Source organism: Somniosus microcephalus, chromosome 23 (genome assembly GCF_052327205.1).
Source record: "Somniosus microcephalus isolate GS21.2 chromosome 23, FLI_Smic_1.0, whole genome shotgun sequence".
NCBI lineage: Eukaryota > Metazoa > Chordata > Chondrichthyes > Squaliformes > Somniosidae > Somniosus > Somniosus microcephalus.
In genome coordinates, this window is record NC_141009.1 from 48,730,782 (window position 1) to 48,751,460 (window position 20,679).

The window sequence follows — 20,679 nt, forward strand, 5'->3', positions numbered from 1 at the left end:
AAGTCCCCAGATGTTGGTGAGGAGGACTTTGCAGGGTTGACTGGTTTGGGTGTGCCGTTGCCGTGGTCAATCCGGTTTCATTCTTATTATTGTGTTTCAGAGCGGTTTGTTACAACTGAGTGGCTTGCTAGGCCATTTCAGAGCGCAGCTAAGGGTCAACCACATTGCTGTGGGTCTGGAGTCACATATAGGCCAGACCAGGTAAGGACAGCAGATTTCCTTCCCTAAAGGACATTGCTGAACCAGATGAGTTTTTATGACAATCCGATAGTTTTATGGTTACCAATACTGAGTTACCATTACTGATATTAGCTTTTTATTCCAGATTTATTTAATTAACTGAATTTAAATTCCCCAGTTGCCTGTGGTGGGATTTGAACTCGCGCCTCTGAATCATTGGTCCAGCCCTCTGGATTACAAGTCCAGTGACATTACCACTATGCTACCGTTCCTGTAAGAATGAAGATATGATTAATGGTGTTTTTTAGTTACTTTTTTATTGTTGAAGTTGCAGTCTATCATGGATTATTTTTCGTGTGCACTCCGCTCTGTTATATCGGATTTGGGAATGGTGGACCAATTATACCAAAAAGAACCTCAAGTAAAACCAAAGCAGTAGCGTTTAGCAGTAAATCTTTGCGAAGGCATATCTTTTAAGCAATTGGCTTGATTCCAGATTCAAGGTTTGGTACAGTTAATTGTGAAAATATAAATCACACTTGTTATATTCTCCACTTGCATGTCACAATCGGCTACAGGCTGCATGGAAGATTGGTTGCACTTTACATTACATTTGCCTCGCTGTCTTGGGCTTATCCTTATCCTGTGGATTTTAGAGCCTGCCCAGCTCAGTCCCGTCATCATCTAGACCTGCCCATTTAAACCAGAGCTCATCCAAAACTCCGCTGCCCATCCTAGCTTGCACCAAGTCCCATTCACTCATCATCCCTGTGTTCACTGGGCTCCCAGTCCACCAATGCCACTAATTTAAAATTCTCATCCTCGTGTTCAAATCTCTCCATGGCCTCATCCTTTCCTATCTCTGCAACCTCCTCCAGCTCTACAACCCTTTGAGGGCTCTGCATTCCTCCAACACTCGTGTGCATCCCCCACTTCATTCTTCCTACCATTGGCGGCTGTGCCGTCAGCCATCCATGCCCTAAGCTCTGGAATTCCCTCCCTAAACCTCTCTGCCTCTCCTCCTTTAAGAAGCTCCTTAAAACCTACTTTTTTCACCAAGCATTTGGTCACTTGTCCTAATGTCTCCTTCTTTGGATTGGTGCCAATTTTTGTCTGATTACCTTGGGATGATTTGCTACAAAGCACGGTGGCATAGTGGTTAGCACTGTTGCCTCACAGCGCCAGGGACCCGGGTTCGAATCCGGCCTCGGGCGACTGTCTGTGTGGAGTTTGCACATTCTCCCCGTGTTTGCGTGGGTTTCCTCCGGGTGCTCCGGTTTCCTCCCACAGTCCAAAGATGTGTGGGTTAGGTTGATTGGCTATGATAAATTGACCCTTAGTGTTAGGGGGATTAAATACGTGGGGTTACGGGGATAGGGTGGGATATGTGTTGGTGTAGGGGTTACGGGGATCGGGTGGGATATGTGTCGGTGCAGGCTCGATGGGCCGAAATGGCCTCTATCTACACTGTGGGGTTTCTGTGATTCTGTGATTAGAGATGCTATATAAATGCAAGTTGTTGTAAACACGCTCCCACATCATTCGAGGGGAGGGAGTGCTGGCCATAACACTGGCTAGTGTTACATTCTACCCATGCGCTAACCACCAGCACAGAAGTATGTTTAAACAGACAGTCACTGTGCACTGACCTTAATGTCATCAGTTTTGATCTGATCATCTTGCACCATATTTTATATTCTGAGCCCAATAATAATGTAAATGTAAAGTCTCTTAGCAGCTGTACTTGTGAAACCAGATCTACCTCTTCATAAATTCTCAGTGAATTCAGTTTACGGCAAGTGACATCTAATAAAGAACATAGTAAATATCATCAGCACATTGGTACAAGCTGCTCACAAGATTAATGGGATCACAGCTTTTCTCTTGTTAAAATGACTAATCTTTTTCAACAGAGGAGTAGATAAAAATGCAGTTGAACGCTTCTCTTTCAGCAAAATATCCATGTGAAATATGACAGCTGTCTTCTCATGAAGCTTAGTTCTATGAAAGCAATAGTTAAACGTTTACGTGTTCAGGAACAGGGTGGAACATGGCAACATGATCCTGTTCACCCATCACCCCTGTGCTCGCTGACCTACAGTGGCTCCCATTTCAGTAATGCTTTGATTAAAAAAATTATCATCTTCTTGTCTATATCCCTCTGTGGTCTCACCCCTCCCTATCTCTGTAACATCCTCCAGCCCTACAACCCTCTGCGAACTCTGCGCTCCTCCAAGTCTGGGCTCTTGTGCATCCCCCACTTCATTCGCCCACCATTGCCAAATGTGCATTCAGCCATCTAGGTGCTAAGCTCTGGAATTCTCTCTTTCCACCTCTCCACCTCTCCACCTCCCCCTCCCTCTTTAAGATGCTCCTTAAAACGTACCTCTTTCACCAAGGTCACCTGTCCTAATATCTCTTTCTTTGGCTCAGTGTCAATTTTGTCTGATAACACTCCTGTGAAGCATCCTGGGATGTTTGCTACCTTAAAGGCGCTATATAAATGCATGTTGTTGTTGTTGTTGGAATGGGAAGTGGGGAAACCCCAAGGTAAACTGCTTAGTCAAAAGAAGAGGGCCTAGAAATTCAGTGGCGTTTGCGCCCACTTAGCGCCTGAGGAGGTGTTTTGCGCCGGAAGTGTTGTTGCGGCTGAAATTCAGTTCTGGGCGAAATTCGGCGTTAGCCGGTAGCGCTGCGCCGGCACCGATGACGTCATCGGTGTGCGCAGCGCCCCGGTTCCAACGCGATGCCGGCCCGACGCCCAAATTCAGTTGCGGCCGCCTCTCCCGTAGCGGCCGCAAAGAGCGTTTGTAAAACGGGGCCTTGCAGCTCCGAGAGGCCGGGGCGTTAAGGTGGAGGTGCGGCCGGCCGCTTTCCCGGCGGCCGCCTGGCCGCACCTTCCTCCCCGGACTCCCACACCACCCCCCCCGCGGCATTGGTCTCTGACCCCCGCGAGCCCGGCACTTCTCCGTGGTGCCGGGCTCATTTGCCGGGGGAATCCAGCGGCGATCTCATGGCTGCAGGCAGCTCCTCCTTAAGAGAAGGAGGAGGCCTGCAGTACCCCAGCCTGCCGCACCGCATCGGGTGGCGTTGCGGCAGCTGGACACCTGAAATTGACTTTCAGCGCCCCAAGCGGAGGCGGCCAAACCCTGCAATAGCACCCGCCTCCGTCTTGGGGCGATGCAACTGAATTTCAGGCGGGCGCTACGGGAATCCGGGCGCAGCGCAAACTTTCGGGCGCTAAACACCAGGCACGGCGATAGGGAATTTCTAGGCCGAGGGATCTGAGGGAAAAAGTGCTTTAATCAAAGACTGAAGATGGATTACAAATTTCAATCTTCACACAGTAATATGGCAAATTGAGTCACATCATGTCCAAATTGATGTAATTCAACTTTTGGGACATGGCTTCAAATTTAAGTCCTGTGAAAATGCTAAAATATCTATTGTGTAATGGCAGAGATCCATCAACTATTCTCAGATGAGAGACAACAGAGAAAGTCCTTGAATTCAACAGTATTCTCCACTGGGATCTGTGAATGGAGCAATTTGAAAAGAGGAAATGTCATCTGAGTATACTGCCTCAGCAAATGAAGTAGAGAAGCAAAATGCTGCTGACCTATGGCAGGTCCAAGGTTCTCCAGTCTTTGGGGACAGGATGTATCTGGGTCAGAAAACAACCAATTAAAACAGGATCAATGCAGGCACATTGAGCCGAAAGCATAAGGGACCCAGTGATGCAGTGCCTTAGACAGTGGCCATTCACTTCTCAGTCCTGGGTTCAAGTCTAGCCCAGGCTAATGGGATGAAAGTCTGCTGGCTCATGTGAAATCAGTTGGAGCAGTCTCAGGTTTGGGCCCACAGTACAAATCTGCCACCTAATTTGGCCCTCATTGATATTAAATTGTTAATCTCATTCAGAATTCACAGGACGTGTTGGAAGTAGAAAAATGTTACATTGGAGAGGCTCTTTTGAGTTTGGGCTGACTTTGGATGATACTTTGGTTTTGTATTTGTGCAATGCCAGCAGTACTCTTAATCAACAAAAACAACTTGCATTTATATAGTGCCTTTAAAATAATAAAATGTACGAAGACAGGAGCATTATCAAACAAAATTTGACACCAAGCCACATAAGCGGATATTAGGACAAGTGGCCAAAACTTTGACGAAAGAGGGTGGTTTTAAGGAATGCCTTAAAGGAGGAGAGAGAGGTAGACTGACGGAGAGGTTTAAACATAGAAACATAGAAACATAGAAGATAGGAGCAGGAGTAGGCCATTCGGCCCCTCGAGCCTGTTCCGCCATTCAATGAGATCATGGCTGATCATCCAAATTCAGTACCCTGTCCCTGCCTTCTCCCCATATCCCTTGATCTCTTTAGCCTTAAGAAATATATCCAACTCCTTCTTGAATATATTTAATGAATTGGCCTCAACTGCCTTCTGCGGTAGAGATTTCCACAGGTTCACCACTCTCTGGGTGAAGAAATTCCTCCTCATCTCTGTCCTAAATGGCTTACCCCTTATCCTTAGATTGTGACCCCTGGTTCTGGACTCCCCGGCCATCGGGAACATCCTTCCTGCATCTAGTCTGTCTAGTCCTTTCAGAATTTTATAAGTTTCAATGAGATCCCCTCTCATTCTTCTAAACTCCAGCGAGTATAAGCCCAATCGACTCAATCTCTCCTCATACGTCATTCCTGCTATCCCAGGTATCAGTCTGGTGAATCTTCGCTGCACTCCCTCCATGGCAAGAACATCCTTCCTCAGATAAGGTGACCAAAACTGCACACAATACACAAGGTGTGGTCTCACCAAGGCCCTGTACAACTGCAGCAAGACATCCTTGTTCCTGTACTCGAACCCTCTTGCTACAAAGGCCAACATACCATTTGCCTTCTTAACCGCCTGCTGCACCTGCATGCTTACCTTCAGCAACTGGTGCACAAGGACACCCAGGTCTCGTTACACTTCCCCTTCTCCCAATCTATTGCTGTTCAGATAATAATCTGCCTTCCTGTTTTTGCCACCAAAGTGGGTAACCTCGCATTTATCCACATTATACTGCATCTGCCATGCTTCTGCCCAATCACCCAACCTGTCCAAATCATACTGGAGTTTCTCGGCATCCTCCTCACAGCACACACGCCCACCCAGCTTTGTGTCATCTGCAAACTTGGAGATATTGCATCTAGTTCCCTCGTCTAGATCATTTATATATATTGTGAATAGCTGGGGTCCTAGGACCGATCCCTGCGGTACCCCACTAGTCACTGCCTGCCACTCGGAAAAAGAGCCGTTTATTCCAACTCTTTGCTTCCTGTCTGCCAACCAGTTCTTTAGCCAAGTCAGTACCTTACCCCCAATCCCATGTGCCTTAGCTTTACACGCTAATCTCTTATGCGGGACCTTATCGAAAGCCTTCTGAAAGTCCAAATACACCACATCCACTGGTTCTCTGTTATCTATTCTACCAGTTACATCCTCAAAAAATTCCAGTAGATTAGTCAAGCACGGTTTACCTTTTGTGAATCCATGTTGACTTTGTCTGATCCTGTCACTGTTTTCCAAGTGCTCTGCTATTACATCTTTTACAATGGACTCTAGCATTTTCCCCACTACTGATGTCAGGCTTACCGGTCTATAATTCCCCATTTTCTCTGTACCACCTTTTTTGAATAGTGGGGTAACATTAGCTACCCTCCAATCCATGGGAACTGTTCCAGAGTCTAAAGAATTTTGGAAGATGACCAGCAATGCATCTACTATTTCTAGGGCCACTTCCTTAAGTACCATAGGATGTAGATTATCAGGCCCTGGGGATTTATCGACCTTCAATCCCGTCAATTTCCCTAACACCGTTTCCTTACAAATACTGATTTCTTTCAGTTCCTCACTCTCTTTAGACCCTATGTTCCCTGACATCTCTGGGAGGTTATTTGTGTCCTCCTTTTTAGGGAAGGAATTCCAGAGCTTTGGGCCTTGGCAACTGAAGGCACGGCCGCCAATGGTGGAGTGATGAAAATAGTGGAAGTGCAAGAGGCCAGAATTGGAGAAGCGTTGAGATCATGGAGGGTTGTAGGATGGGAGGAGGTTACAGAGATAGGGAGGGGCGAGGCCATTGAGGGGTTTGATAACAACGATGAGGATTTTAAAATGGAGGTGTTGCCGGACCGGGAGCCAATATAGGTCAATGTAATCAATGCAAAATGTATAGTATAAGTGATATACCATCCAACTGCCAGGCCTTCAATTGCAGTTGCTCATTTTGAGCACAAGATGAAAATATATGGCAGCATTCCACAGCAAGAAGTGATGCTTTGATGATTCTGTTATTCACTCTGCAATGACGATGGCCTCCAGAAACAGTGTCTTGCGACAGTTTGTTTTTTGAACACATGAAAAAGGATTATATTTATCATTTGCGAGGGATCATACCAGCGTGAGGGGAGCTAGCTTTGGGTTTGGTTGGACACTGCCGTAAAGTTCTGATGGGAACTTGGGGGACACAAAAATAATCCATCAAACGACATGATGCTGTGCCCAGAGCTTTTGAAACTCGATCCCGCTCAGACTCACACCCTGCCATGACCGTACCCTGTCAACAGCAAGGGAGACATTCATGCTTCATCAGTGAAGGTTGCACGAAGCGACCAGATTTCCTTGACAAGGCAGATCGGCAAAAACAAAATGCGAAATTCACAAATCGATTTGATAAACAGTTGAGGATTTATTTGAAAGAAGTAAGTGCCTCGTTCCATTCTTTTAAAAAAACAATTAATTGCCAACCAGTTTAAGAAAAACATTAAAATTTTAAAGGGGAAAATAATTGAGCCAGTTTTCCATTCGAGCAGGCAAACAGATGTCGGTGAAAATTGTAACTGCTCCATGTTACGAGATTCAATCTCAAAAATGTCCCAGAGGTGATGTGCTGCAGTGACCCGCGACTGAGTAAAGTGCGTGTGGAGAAAGTCAGTGGCACCGGGTGGCAGGACAACATAAAGGAAGAAAGCTGTGTTTATGTTGCAGAATCAAAGAATGAGATGCAGAGTTTGAAGGGAGCACAGCAAGATGACAAGTGAAAATAAACATTTATAGGCCATCAGCCAACACAAGCTCTGATGTAATATAACTGAATCTTTTATTTCTGGTGACAGGGTAGTTAATCATATCAGCGTAAATTATCTTCTTCTTTATCAACAGTAAACTCTGAAGAACGTCTCCCTCCAGATGAATCCTTTTTATTCAAACAGATGGTAGGGTCCCTCCAAACCATTCCACCACAGACAATTACTTTAAATACCCTTCACTGCATTCTCAACCATCCAGTTCAGCAAACCCTTTAAAGCATCATGCTCATTCTAGTAACTGCTGCGCATCTGGTAAAAGCTGACAACTGAAAATGCTGGAAAAACTCAGCAGGCTAGGCAACATCCGTGGAGAGAAAATAAAGTCTACGTTTCGAGTCAAACTCTTTGTCAAGACTGGAAAGGCACAGGAAATGAAATAGGTTGAGAGGCCAGGCTTGGAGAGAACAAAAGAGAAGTGAAGAGACATTAAGAGGTATTCAAAATGAGATGAGATGATGATAGGACTAGTGGAGACAAAAGGCGGCTCTAGATTAGGTGTGAAATGTGCTGGCAGAATGGGAGACAGCACATTTCACACCTAATCTAGAGCCGTCTTTTGTCTCCACTAGTCCTATCGCCATCTCGTCTCATTTTGAATACCTCTTAATGTCTCTTCACTTCTCTTTTGTTCTTTCCCAGCCTGGCCTCTCAACCTATTTCATTTCCTGTGCCTTTCCAGTCTTGACAAAGAGTTTGACTCGAAACGTTGATTCTATTTTCTCTCCACGGATGTTGCCTAGCCTGCTGAGTTTTTCCAGCATTTTCTGTTGTTATTTCGGATTTCCAGCATCCGCAGTATTTTGCTATTGTAAAAGCTGACAACTTCCCTACACTGATGTTAAACAGAGGCCCTGTCCGGGTGGAAGCAAAAGATCCCATTGCACTATTCGAAGAACAGGAAGCTCTCCCAGTAACCTGACCAACATTGCCCGTCAACCAAAACCACCAAAAAAAACTCAGCTTAACCGGTCCTTCATCTCAGTTGCTGTTTGTGGAAATGGGCTGTGCACAAAATGGCTGCCACATTTGCCTGCATAACAACAGTGACTACACTTCAAATATAATTCATTGGCTGTGAAGCACTTTGAGGCATCCTGAGGATGTGGAAAGTACTATATAAATACGAGATGTTTTTGCTTTGTGACTTACAGCAAGTACTGTCTGACCAGTGCTTCGGGATGTCCACCCCACTACATGGACATGAGAAAGATCGGTGTCTCCACAGCAACTGAACTAATATCAGAAGTGTACTGGTGATTGGGGGGAGGGGGCAGTTTTCTGTTATCTAGTTGGGGGGCAACAACTTTGTCGATGATACAGATACATCTGTACTAATGCCAGTCAGCAACCATTTGATAGGTTGAAGAGTTTGGCACAGTTTTTTTTTGTTGCCCACCCATTGCAGATGCTCACAGCTTGGCACCAATGGAGATTCCACTTCTGATTGACACCAGTGTACCGCAAGGGATGGAGGCAGTTCGCATAAATGGAAAGATAAATTGTTGGAGTTTAGAAGAATGAGAGGGGATCTCATTGAAACTTATAAAATTCTAACAGGACTAGACAGACTAGATGCAGGAAGGATGTTCCCGATGGCGGGGGGAGTCCAGAACCTGAGGTCACAGTCTAAGGATAAGGCGTAAGCCACAGAGATGAGGATGAATTTCTTCACCCAGAGGGTGGTGAACCTGTGGAATTCTCTACCACAGAAGGCAGTTGAGGCCAATTCATTAAATACATTCAAGAAGGAGTTGGATATATTTCTTGAGGCTAAAGGGATCAAGGGATATGGGGAGAAGGCAGGGACAGGGTACTGAATTTGGATGATCAGCCATGATCTCATTAAATGGTGGAGCGGGCTCGAAGGGCCGAATGGCCTACTCCTGCTCCTATCTTCTATGTTTCTATGTTTCTGGATCATGTGGTACGACAAGAATGATCTTGTTCTTTCTGGGAGAATAACACACTCACTCTACAAATACAGCAACTGATTAAGCAGAACAATGCGAATACCTGGCAATTATTGCAAGACATTAATTGAAGGGTTTAGATGCTTATATTTAAGACAATGGAAATCTGGGAATGATTCAAGGGAGTAAGGAAATTCAGGATTCAGCTGATGCCACAACCTATAGTGAAAAGGTTAAATAAAGTAGGTATGGCATTTTACATAAGGGCAGTCAGTATTCATTGAATCACTGAATGTTACAGCAGAGAAACAGGCCATTTGACCCATCAAGTCTGCACTAATGTCATTCGTCACGAGCCACACTTCTCCCCAGTCTGCATACCCTTTAATAGTTCTCCTTTTTGAGCAACTATATCATTTAAACAAATTTAGGGACTGTGCTTCAACAGCAGCTTGGGACAAAGAATTCCAAATTCTAACTACATGGAATCACATAGAAATTACAACATGGGAGTAAGCAGTTTAGCCCAATCAGTTCATGTTGGAGTTTATCCTCCACACAAGCAGTAGTCCTAATCCCATGTGCCTGTCCTATTTGCATATCCCCTTTATCCCCCTTTCCTTCAACCACCCATCTAGCCTTTTCTTAATTGTTCTAACAACAACACCCCTCTATTTTTCAGGTCTTTCATCCTGATTGTACTTCCTCAAACCAGGCAGCATCCTGGTGAATCTGCTCTGTAACCTCTCGATTGCCTCAACATCCTTCCTGTAGTATGGAGCCCAAAACTGCATACGGCGCTTCATCTATGGTCTTACTGAGGTTTTATATAGATTCACCATGACATCTTGACTTTTACATTTTATACCCCTTGCCATAAAACCCACTATTTCATTGGCTTTTGTATGGCCTTATTGACTTGAGGTGCTGCTTTAAATATCTTATGATCCCGAAACCCCAAATCCCTCTGCTCTTCCACATCACTCTTCTCTCTCTTTTCTAACAAAATGAACCACCTCATATTTACTGACATTGAATCTCATCTGCTACTTCCTTGGCCATTCTACCATCTTATCACTATCTCCTTGCAGCTTCCTTCAACCCTCTGAATCATTCACTATTCCTCCTATTTTAGTATTAACTGCATATTTAGACAGCACTCCCTCTAGCCCTATATTTAAAACATTGATGTACACAGTGTCTAAATATGTTTTTTTTCTAATCTCCCCATTTAATTCTATTTAAATTTAAGATGATCTTAAATTTGGGGCCTCTTGTTACTAGCTGACTGACCACTGGAAAAATATATCACTATTTACCTTATCATAACTGTCACATTTTGGGATTTATTTGACCAGAAAAGATTTTGAATGTTGTGTTTTAAATCAGAGTGGGTTCATATAGGTTTAAAATTCTCTTTACAACCTTGTGTTGCAGACACTGAGGCACAGTGCTTACTTGCTAATGGGCCAAGCATTGGAGATGTGTACTAAATCTAGATGGACTAGTTTGTAGAATATTGGGGCTCACAATCTAATCAAACTGAGACAATAAGACATGGAGAAGATGTTTCCTTTAGCAGGGAGACCTAAGCTAGGGGCCATAAATATAAGATAATCACTAATAAATCCAATAGGGAATTCAGGACTAACGTCTTTACCCAGAGAGTGGTTAGAATATGGAACTCGCAACCACAAGGAGCAGTTGAGGTGAATAGTATAGATGCATTTAAGGGGAAATGAGATAAACACATGAGGGAGAAAGAGCTTAGAAGCATATGCTGATAGGGTGAGATGAAGAAGGGTGGGAGGAGGCTTGTGTGGAGCATAAACACCGGCATGGACCAGTTGGGCCGAATGACCTGTTTCTGTGCTGTACATTCTATGTAAAATAAGAGTCACGTGAATCATTCCGGACCCATTGGGGTAGATTTTAAATTTACCACCCGGGTGTAAAACTGGCCTTGCAGATCAGCTGTCCGTTATAGAAATCGTCTGAATTTAATTGCCATTCAAATTTTAAAGAATGATAATTGGGTGGTTTCTACAATGATGACCGATCCACAATGCCAGCTTTATACACAGGCGGCAAGTTGAAAATTTCCCACGTTAAGCCTGGATGGACCTACTCATTTTGAGAATAACAGGAGATGGTTTATTGAGATTCGCACTCTGCAGGATCAGGAAGAGGTAGCTGGTTTTATTGACAAGCCGATTTGCAAATGACTGAACAAGGAAGAGGTCAGTGGGTAGCCCTTCCATTTTATAAAAGCTTAAGGAGAAAAAGGACAAAGAGACTCATGAGCAGTCAATCAGTCCAGTTAGGCCTGGGAAGGGAGCCTGGTTTAACAAGGAATTAGTCCCTCATCTCAAGCCCAGAACCGTTCCAATTGGGAGGGGATCTCATGGAGGGATGCAAGACATCCAATGGTATAGAAAAAGCAAATCCGGAACACAACAACAAATGAAACTGTGGAATTAAGACAAAGGGACATAGGTTTAAATTAGGGAAAGGCCAGGAAATGCTTCATGCAAAGAATGATGAGTACTTGGAATGGACTTGCATGTTGAGTCGTGGAAGCAAAAACAGGGCAGTCATTTCATAAATGGTTGGAGGCTGTGGAGCAGATGTACGTTTACCAGATGGTTGAGGTAAGTTGGGCTGAATGGCCTTCTTCACTTGTATTTATCTGTGGCCCAGGAACAATGAGAGTATAAGGAGACAGATATTTTTTTTAAGAGAAGGGTATTTTTTCTGAATTGGAATGCAGATTGCAGGGATGCAAATGGAGTATGTCAGTGGACTTACTGGTCTCAGCACTCCCTTGTTCTTGTGCTTCAAGCTTTCAAGCAGCTGATCATGGGCAGCTGGGTGCAGACATTCTGCAGAAGATGTCTTCTCCAGGGACATCAGTAATGGGAATTGAGGGCTGCGGCCAGTGCCCCCAATTAAAAAGGTCACCGCACAGAAACTTCACAATGTCTGTGACCAGCAGCTTAAGAGGATAAGATAAACTTACGGGGGACAATTAGTCAGCGTTGCTAAGTGCCATGCTGTCTATTTTTATAATATTTTTAATTATGTGACAATTTAACAGAATATTCTTACATTTCAACTAACCTTTGGCTTTAAATTTCAAAGCTACACATCAGCTGTATTCTTTGGAGAAATCTGCTGTAATTTTTCAAGAACCAGAAAGTAAGCATAGAAATTCACATTTTTTTCCCCCATTTGTTTCTATCTTCCAACTTTTCTCTCTGTCATGGCATTTCCTGTCTCTCACGATTTCATCTGTATGACAAAGGTCCTTCCTGCTCCAAACTTTCCTCTCTTGTTCTACATAAGCTATCCTGCACACTCTTCCTCTTTCCTCATCCTCATCGAGTCGAAATCGAGACTCATTGAATCATCTTCGACTCATTCTTTCCCAGTTTCCTCAAACGTGTGGATCTTGTAATTGTCCTCGGCCTTTTCTTCCTCTGACAATCCATAGGCTTTTAAGAACAACAACTTGAACTTATATACAGCCTTTGACACAGAAAAATCTCTTAAAAGCACTTCACAGAGCCAGGAGCAAAAATGGATGGCAAACCAAATAAGGCAACATTAGGCGGGTTGATCGAGAGCTTGGTCAAAGAGGAGGGTTTTAAAGGAGGGTCTTAAAAGAGGAGAGAAGCAGAAGGGTTTAGGGGGTATACAGAGAGTGTGGGGCATAGGCAGCCGTCAAAATTAGTCACCGATGAGCGGGACAGGCCCGACGCCTGCCCTGCTCAGGATTCTTCAGCGGCCAACTGCAGGTAGGTTTATTTAATTTTTTTATATGGAAAACCTTTCTGTGGCGCCCCTCCCTGCTCCAACCCAACTCTCAGAACTTACCCAAGGGATACTGCCCGTCAAGTTTCAATCCTGGAGAAAGGAGGAGCCTGCAGCTTGCCCGGAATATTTAGAATAGGCCCAAGGCCTATCTGTTTGGGCGCGTGCTACTCACACAGTGCCAAAAACAGGCCCCAGACTCATTTCTGCCTCACTATTTCTTTATTCATCTCATTTTTTCAGACTTGATCTGTCCTGCACTCTGGGCCTTGACCCTTCATGTCGATAATCATTTCTTTTTAAATTGCACTATTAGTTCAACAAAACAAAAAAGTCCAAACCTTAAATGGTGTTGGTTTCAAAAGCTATGTCAGACACAAAATAGTTAAACCTCGACATTTCTTATTAAGCTTGGCTTTAAGTGTCTGCTTTTTTCGGCAGCTGGAATCAAGCTTCCAAAGTCTCCTTGGGTGGCATCACCAGAGTTCCTTCACAGCCCTGGTCCTTTGATTTCTACTTTCCTCTGCTCAATTTTGATCATGATTTAATCTAGCCTTCATAATCACATGGATATTTCAACCCGTGGGTACCCTGATGCTGAATTGTGAGGTTTTTACAGTGAGGAATTGAGGTTGAAAAACCTGGTGGGAGCACAAATTAACAGAAGAAAAGGAAACAGTGAACATTCCAGAGGATATATAGAGGAGTGAAGGTTGAAAATAGAACTTCCTGCTATCATTTTAATTAATCATTTGTGTCAATTTTAAAATTGCAGCAACTAGTTTTAACCAAATGCAATCATCACTTTTCATATACTTATACCTTGGGGAATGACGTAAATTGCTTTAAAAAAAATCTCAGTAGGACTTTCATGCTAATTTCTGTAATATTAAAAAAAAAGAATAAATTCAATAAAAAATTCAGGAGAAACTTCTTTACCCAGGGAGTGGTTAGAATGTGGAACTCGCTACCACAAGGAGTAGTTGAGGCAAATGGCATAGATGCATTTAAAGGGAAGCTAGATAAGTACAGGAAACTTTGTTATATCCAGCACCGACGGGACCGAGCTGTTGCCGAGCTATCAAAACTGCCGGACATACAAAGTTAATGTTGAAGCATACGGAGATTTTCATCTCCATATCTGACAACAAACACTGTTGCTTAGCAACAGCTTCAAACAGTCGGCCCGTACCTTGGAAGCGTCTCTGTAGCTTAGCAACAGCTTCAGAGAGACTTTCCAAAGCCCGACTGTTGGAAAAAAAAGCCACGAGAAGAAAAAAAAACGAACAAAACGGCTCCTGATTTCTGCCGGTAGATCGAGGTTTCCGGACATACAACCTCCGGATAAACCAAAGTCTCCTGTACATGAGGGACAAAAGAATAGAAGGTTCCGTTAATTGGGTTAGGTGAAGTATGGCGGGAAGAGGCTCGTGTGGAGCATAAACACCAGCATAGGCCAGTAGGGCTGAATGGCCTGTTTCTATGTTGTAAGTTCTAAGTAATTCTATGTAACTATTGTGGTTTTATTATATGGGACAGTGTAACAACAGCATTCCTGTATTTTATGGATAATCTCCAACACACAGGTACGGGGGGAAAATTAACATCAGGAAGGAAATGTGAAAAATCGGAAAACATTGATATTTGAAATGAGATCCTTATTCTTGCTTTCAAATCCCTCCATGTCCTTGTTTCAGTGTTGCACTGTCAGAGGTGCCATCTTTCGGAGGAAACATTAAAGAGAGGCCCCGTCTGCTCTCTCAGATGGACTTAAAAGATCCCATGTCACTATTCAAACAAGAGCAGGGGATTTCTCTCCAGTGGCCTGGCCAATGTTAATTCCTCAATCAACATCATTAAAACAGATTATTAGGTCATTATCACGTTGCCGTTTGTGGGGCCTTGCTGTGCGCAAATTGGCTGCCGCATTTCCCACATTACAACAGCGACTGCACTTCAAAAGTACTTCATCGTCTGTAAGGGGCTTTGAGATGTCCTGAGTTCGTGAAAGGTGCTATAGAAATGCAAGAAGTTTTTTTCTTTTACTGTACCTCAGCCTCCTCCTCCATACATGTATTCACCACTCCTCCCACACTGGCGTACTCCTTAGAACTGTAGAGGTTTATAGCACAGAAGGAAGCCATTCAACCCATCGTGTCTGTACAGGTTCTTTCCTACAACAATCCTAAACTAATTCTACTGCCCTGCTCTCTCCCAATAGCCTTGTATCTTCATCCACTTCAAATTTAGCCAATTTTCCCTTAACGGATGCAATGGTCTCTGCCTCAACCATTCCCTGTGGCAAAGCATTCCTACACGCCAACAACCCTCTGTATAAAGACATATCTCCTAATTTCTCTTCCCACTCTCTTAGTGATCATTTTAAATTGATTACTGCTCATCACTGACTCTCCAAGCTGAGGAAATAGTCTTTGCTTATTCACTGTATCAAAACGCTTCATAGTTTTAAAAACTTCTTATCAAATTTCATCTCACTCCAGTGGAAGTAGTCCCAGTATCACAAGTTTCTCCTTTTCAATCATAGTTTCCCATCCCCGGCATTATCCTCGTGAATCTATGCTGTACAGTTCTCAGCAGTTTTAAAATCCTGTCCACAATAAAGCATTCAGAAGTGTGGCTAAACTATTGCCTGTACAAATCTGTTATCACCTCTTCACTCTTGTACTCTAAAATCCGAAAACTATTTATAGCTTTATCTCTCTGCACTCACACTTCCATGGAATTCTTTATTTGACCTTGAAGGCTTTCTGTTGTTCCCCATGTTTCAGCATCTTTCTAATGAGTGTATGGTCCCATTTCTTGTTTTTCTCTGAATACCTATTACTTCACACCGACGAGCACCACATAATTCTTGGTGCTAAATTGAACCTGCCACTTACCTGCCCATTCTGCTAAACTATCTATGTCCTCCTGAAGTCATTTGCAGTCCGCCTCACAGTTTGCCCAAGTCACTACTTTTGTGTTAGCACAAAATGTCAATATCATGCTCCCTATGCTTGTCCAAATCATCTATACATAGAATCACAGAATGATACAGCACAGAAGGAGGCCGTTCAGCCCATCACCTCTGTGCTAGCTCTTTGAAAGAGCTATCCAATTAGTCCCACTCCCCGGCTCTATCCCAATAGTCCTGTATTTTTTTTCCCCTTCAAGTATTAATATAGCACTCCTATCATACATATCAAGATCAAAGGGCCTAACATTTCCAATACCTCCAATCCAAGCAATGCCCAGTAACCCTCATTCTTCACTCCCTCCACTCCACCATCTGAAGCCGTTCTTTCAGTCATTAATCCCGCCTTCTGGAATCCACTTACTTGCCACCTCCTTTTTGACTTTCAAAAGCCTCCTAAGAACCCTACTCTTAATTGACACTGTAACCCAACCTGCAGGCGGAACTTTCAACTTCAATGGCGGGGTGGCGGGATATAAAATGAGTGGTAGCGATCGGCCGTCTGTTGTCCACCCCGCCCACTTTTCCTCCATCCATGGGTGTATAATGGGCGGTTAATGGACCTACCACCTGTTTTCTGCCCCTGCCCAAGTTGAAACTCCTTCGCTTTTTCCCTCCTGCTCATTGTCCACCCTTCCCCCAAGAAAAGTACTTTCTGCATGAGAGGAATGCTATGGATACCTAAGTTGGTATTTTGGAATCTCAATAACGGTTTGTAATGATTTTACACTTTAGCATCACAGACATGCGAAACGGAACAAATGGGATTTGTGCTTGCTTCATGAAGCTGTTATGAGCCATCACCAAATAGTGCGCGGACTTCACTTAGGAAGTGGATATGGCACTCTTGGCTAATTCAGGTACATCAGTCTCGATTGGGATAAGTGCTGTTTCCTCGCTGAGGCAATCCTCACCAGCAAACAATGCTTTGTATAGTAACCACAAAGAGCCTCACTCACTATAATCCACTCCACATGCAGGTTTCTCAGTTGTCATACACCCTAGTCATCCTTTCCTCATTATTTAGCTTTTTCTTTTTAGCCTTCCCTCCTCTCCTCTCTGAAAGTCACTAACTTATGTTGAAATATAGTTCCGCTGATGCCAGTAGCCTTTTAGTCCCTCAGCCAAGCGGGGCATTTTTCGAGTGTAAACTCAGGGTATTTGGTACTGGCAGACTACGGTGTCAGCTGTGGCTCAGTTGGTAGTCTCACCTTCGAGTCAGAAGGTTGTGAGTTTAAGCCTCAATCCAGAGACTTGAGCACATGACCTAAGCTGACACTCCAGTGCAGTACTGGGAGAGTGCTGCATGTCAGAGGTGCCGTCATTCGGATGACACATTAAACCAAGACTCCGCCTGCTCTCTCAGGTGGACGTAAGTAATACTATGGCACTATTTGAAGAAGAGCAGAGAAGTTCTTCCCAGTGTCCTGACAAATATTTACTCCTCACCCAACATCATTAAAAAAGATCCAGTCATTTTTCTCATTGCTGTTTGTAGGACCTTGCTGTGTGTAAATTGGCTGCACTGTTTCCTACATTACGACAGTCACTACACTTTAAAAGTACTTAATTAGCTGTACAGCGCTTTGGGACATCATGAGGTCATGGAAGGCCCTATATAAATGCAAGTCTTTCTTTTGTACTGGAACATTGGGCTTATTACAGCCAAGCATGCCCTGTCTTCACCCAATGTCCACACAGAAACACTTTCCATAGACATCAATGGACTGCGATCAGGAATGGGAACATGGCAATTTTTACACCGCCCCAGCGGAGCTGACGCCAGTTGTAGCAGCCATCCTACTTCCTTGATGAACTCAGCCAACTCACAAATGGCCATGGATCAAAGTTTGGCCGCTCAGTGAATTCCGAATGGGTCTATACCACATCAGTGTTATTATATTTATTCATTGAGAGTTTGGTGAACAATTTATTTGTTTTGTCATACTTTCTTAATTTGTGTTTGTTCTTTTTGCACCCAAATTTAAAAGAATTGAAACAAATCTATTAAGGGAATAGAGGAAGAGAACAGAGAGCATGCGCAAGAACTGTGCAAACATCAATGGGAACATTTCAAATATCATTTCATTAAAAAAAATACAAAAACTCTCGGGGAATGTTGCAAATATACAGAAGGCTCATGAGCATCTAAAGATAAGGTGATAGATACCTTGGGGGTCATTATCAATGTCCCCACTTGGGCAGCAATGTGCTGGTGTGGATTGCTCGCCGCCTGATAGATCCCGTCCCATTTCATTTCCATTGCAATCAATAGAAACAAAAATTAGGCAGGTTCTATAATGGTGGAGGGGGGAGGGCGGGTCAATCCACCCTGCCAATCTACTGCTCAAGTGGTGAAGGTGAAAATTCACCCCTCCGCCCCTCGAGATCTGCAGGAGAGCCTAACTTTTGAAATATTAACCTGTCTTTTAACAGGTGCTGACGGACCTGCTGCGTTCCTCCAATGTTTTCCTGTTTTGATTTCCAGCACTTACTATTTCACTTTTTAGCGTAAATTCTATCTTCTTGCATTGGATTCTGCGTTTCCCCCCGCAGTGTCGCGTAGCCCCTCTGGCGTTCCCTTCAGCCTGCAGAGCTGATCTCAGGAAGGATGATGCCCCTGGCAGCTGACAATTGACTGTGAGTGCGCTCTTACAGCTGCAGTACATGATCCCACAGAGAGAACATCCAGGCAGTAGCAATGTAACTGTTTACAGCTGACAGGAATCATTTATAAAATTGAGCATCAAAGATAGCCTGCAGTAAGTAAGAATGTAGTTGAGGTGTTCACACATCATAAAGCATGGCAGTGCATCTCAACTAGTTTATGGATTCCAAAATTAAAATATGCCTTGCATTGTCTCTCAATAATTTTGTACATATGCGTAGTTATCTATCTAACTCATATATCGATCTATATAATATTAAAGGTTTTGGATACAGCATGCACTTAATCTGAGCATCACACTTATTATGTCCGTGTATAATTGAGACACGGACAGCAGGAGTTGATTATAACAAATCTTTACTGAATGGAGGCAACCTGGAAACTGAAAACTACAGAAGCCTGCTAGGGCCTTTTATACAGGGGTGGTCACTGCCGGTACTGCAGTCTGAGACCAGTTGTTCCCTTAAAGGTACATACACAACAATTCCTCCCCTTTTAGATAAACAGTACATAACATTCATTTAACAACTAAATAATAACTAATTACAATTACAATTACGGTTGCTAGATACATTGGTTGAAGTTAAGCAATTATAAGTTCAGTCTTTGAGGAGGCTTCCTGATTCTGTCTGGATAATGCCTCTTTGGGATATCAGGTTCTTCTGGCAAGGTTGAGTTGGGATCAATGTCGTTGTTTGGTTCGTCTGCTTCCAATATCACCGATTCTGCGGTAGATGCAATTGGTACATCGGTTTCATCGCTAGGTGCATCAGATCGTGGCGTGGAGTTGACATTTTCCAGTGACTCTAGAATCTGGTCAGCATGGCGTCTTACAATGCTCTCTCCAATGTCCACGGTATACATTAGAGGTCCTTGCCGTGTACAGATCGTTCCTGGCTGCCATTTCTCTGTGCGGTAGTCCCGGGCCAAAACTGCTTGACCTATCTTAAAACTCCTGGTCGGCCTTTCATTCATATTCTGAAACTGCCTGTTCTCCACATCTCTTCGGACGTTTGGCTTAACCAAATCCAAGCGGCATCGTAGTCTTCGATTGAAGAACATCATGGCTGGAGTTTGGTTGGTAACCGCATGTGTCGCATTCCGGTAGGCAAACAGGAAGTTGTCCACCTTGTGTTGTAGGGGTATATCTTCATTACACATTGACTTGATAGCCTTCTTGAATGTTTGGACAAACCTCTCGGCCAATCCATTAGTGGCTGGATGATATGGGGCAGATGTGTAATGCTTAACACCATTGTTCTTTAAGAACCTCCGGAACTCTTCAGACACAAACTGTGGTCCATTGTCAGAGCAAATCTGTTCAGGCAGCCCATTCCTGGCAAATATGGTTCGTAAGACTGTGATAGTTTTTTCTGTGGTGGTTGAGGACATTTTTATTACCTCTGGCCACTTTGAATGTGCATCCACTGCAATTAAAAACATCGAGTCCATAAAGGGACCAGCAAAATCCATGTGCACCCTTTGCCATGGAGATGAGGGCCACTCCCATGGATGTAGAGGGGCTTGTGGTGGGGCGTTTTGGACCTTCTGGCATCCTGTACAGCTCTTGGTCATCTCTTCGATTTCTCTATCAATTCCCGGCCACCACACAAACGCTCTGGCTAAGTTCTTCATTTTTACCCCTCCCAGATGACCCTCATGAAGCTCATTGAGCACTCTATCCTTCAATTTGGGTGGAATTACTACTCTGGATCCACACATCAAGGTTCCTCTGCACACTGACAGCTGTTCTCTTCTCGGCGAGAATGCTGGCAGCAGTGGTTCGCCATGTGCTGGCCATCCCTTCACCGTTAAATCATAGACCCAGGAGAGTGTCGGGTCATTTTGTGTTTCCTTTTCTATGTTTGCATTCGTCACAGGGAGACATTCGACTATGGTCGAGTGGAATAACTCCACTGGATCCACTGCCAGTTCTTCTTCCACCGTCGGCAACGGTAGGTGCGACAATCCATCAGCATTCCCATGCTGTTTAGTTCCTTTG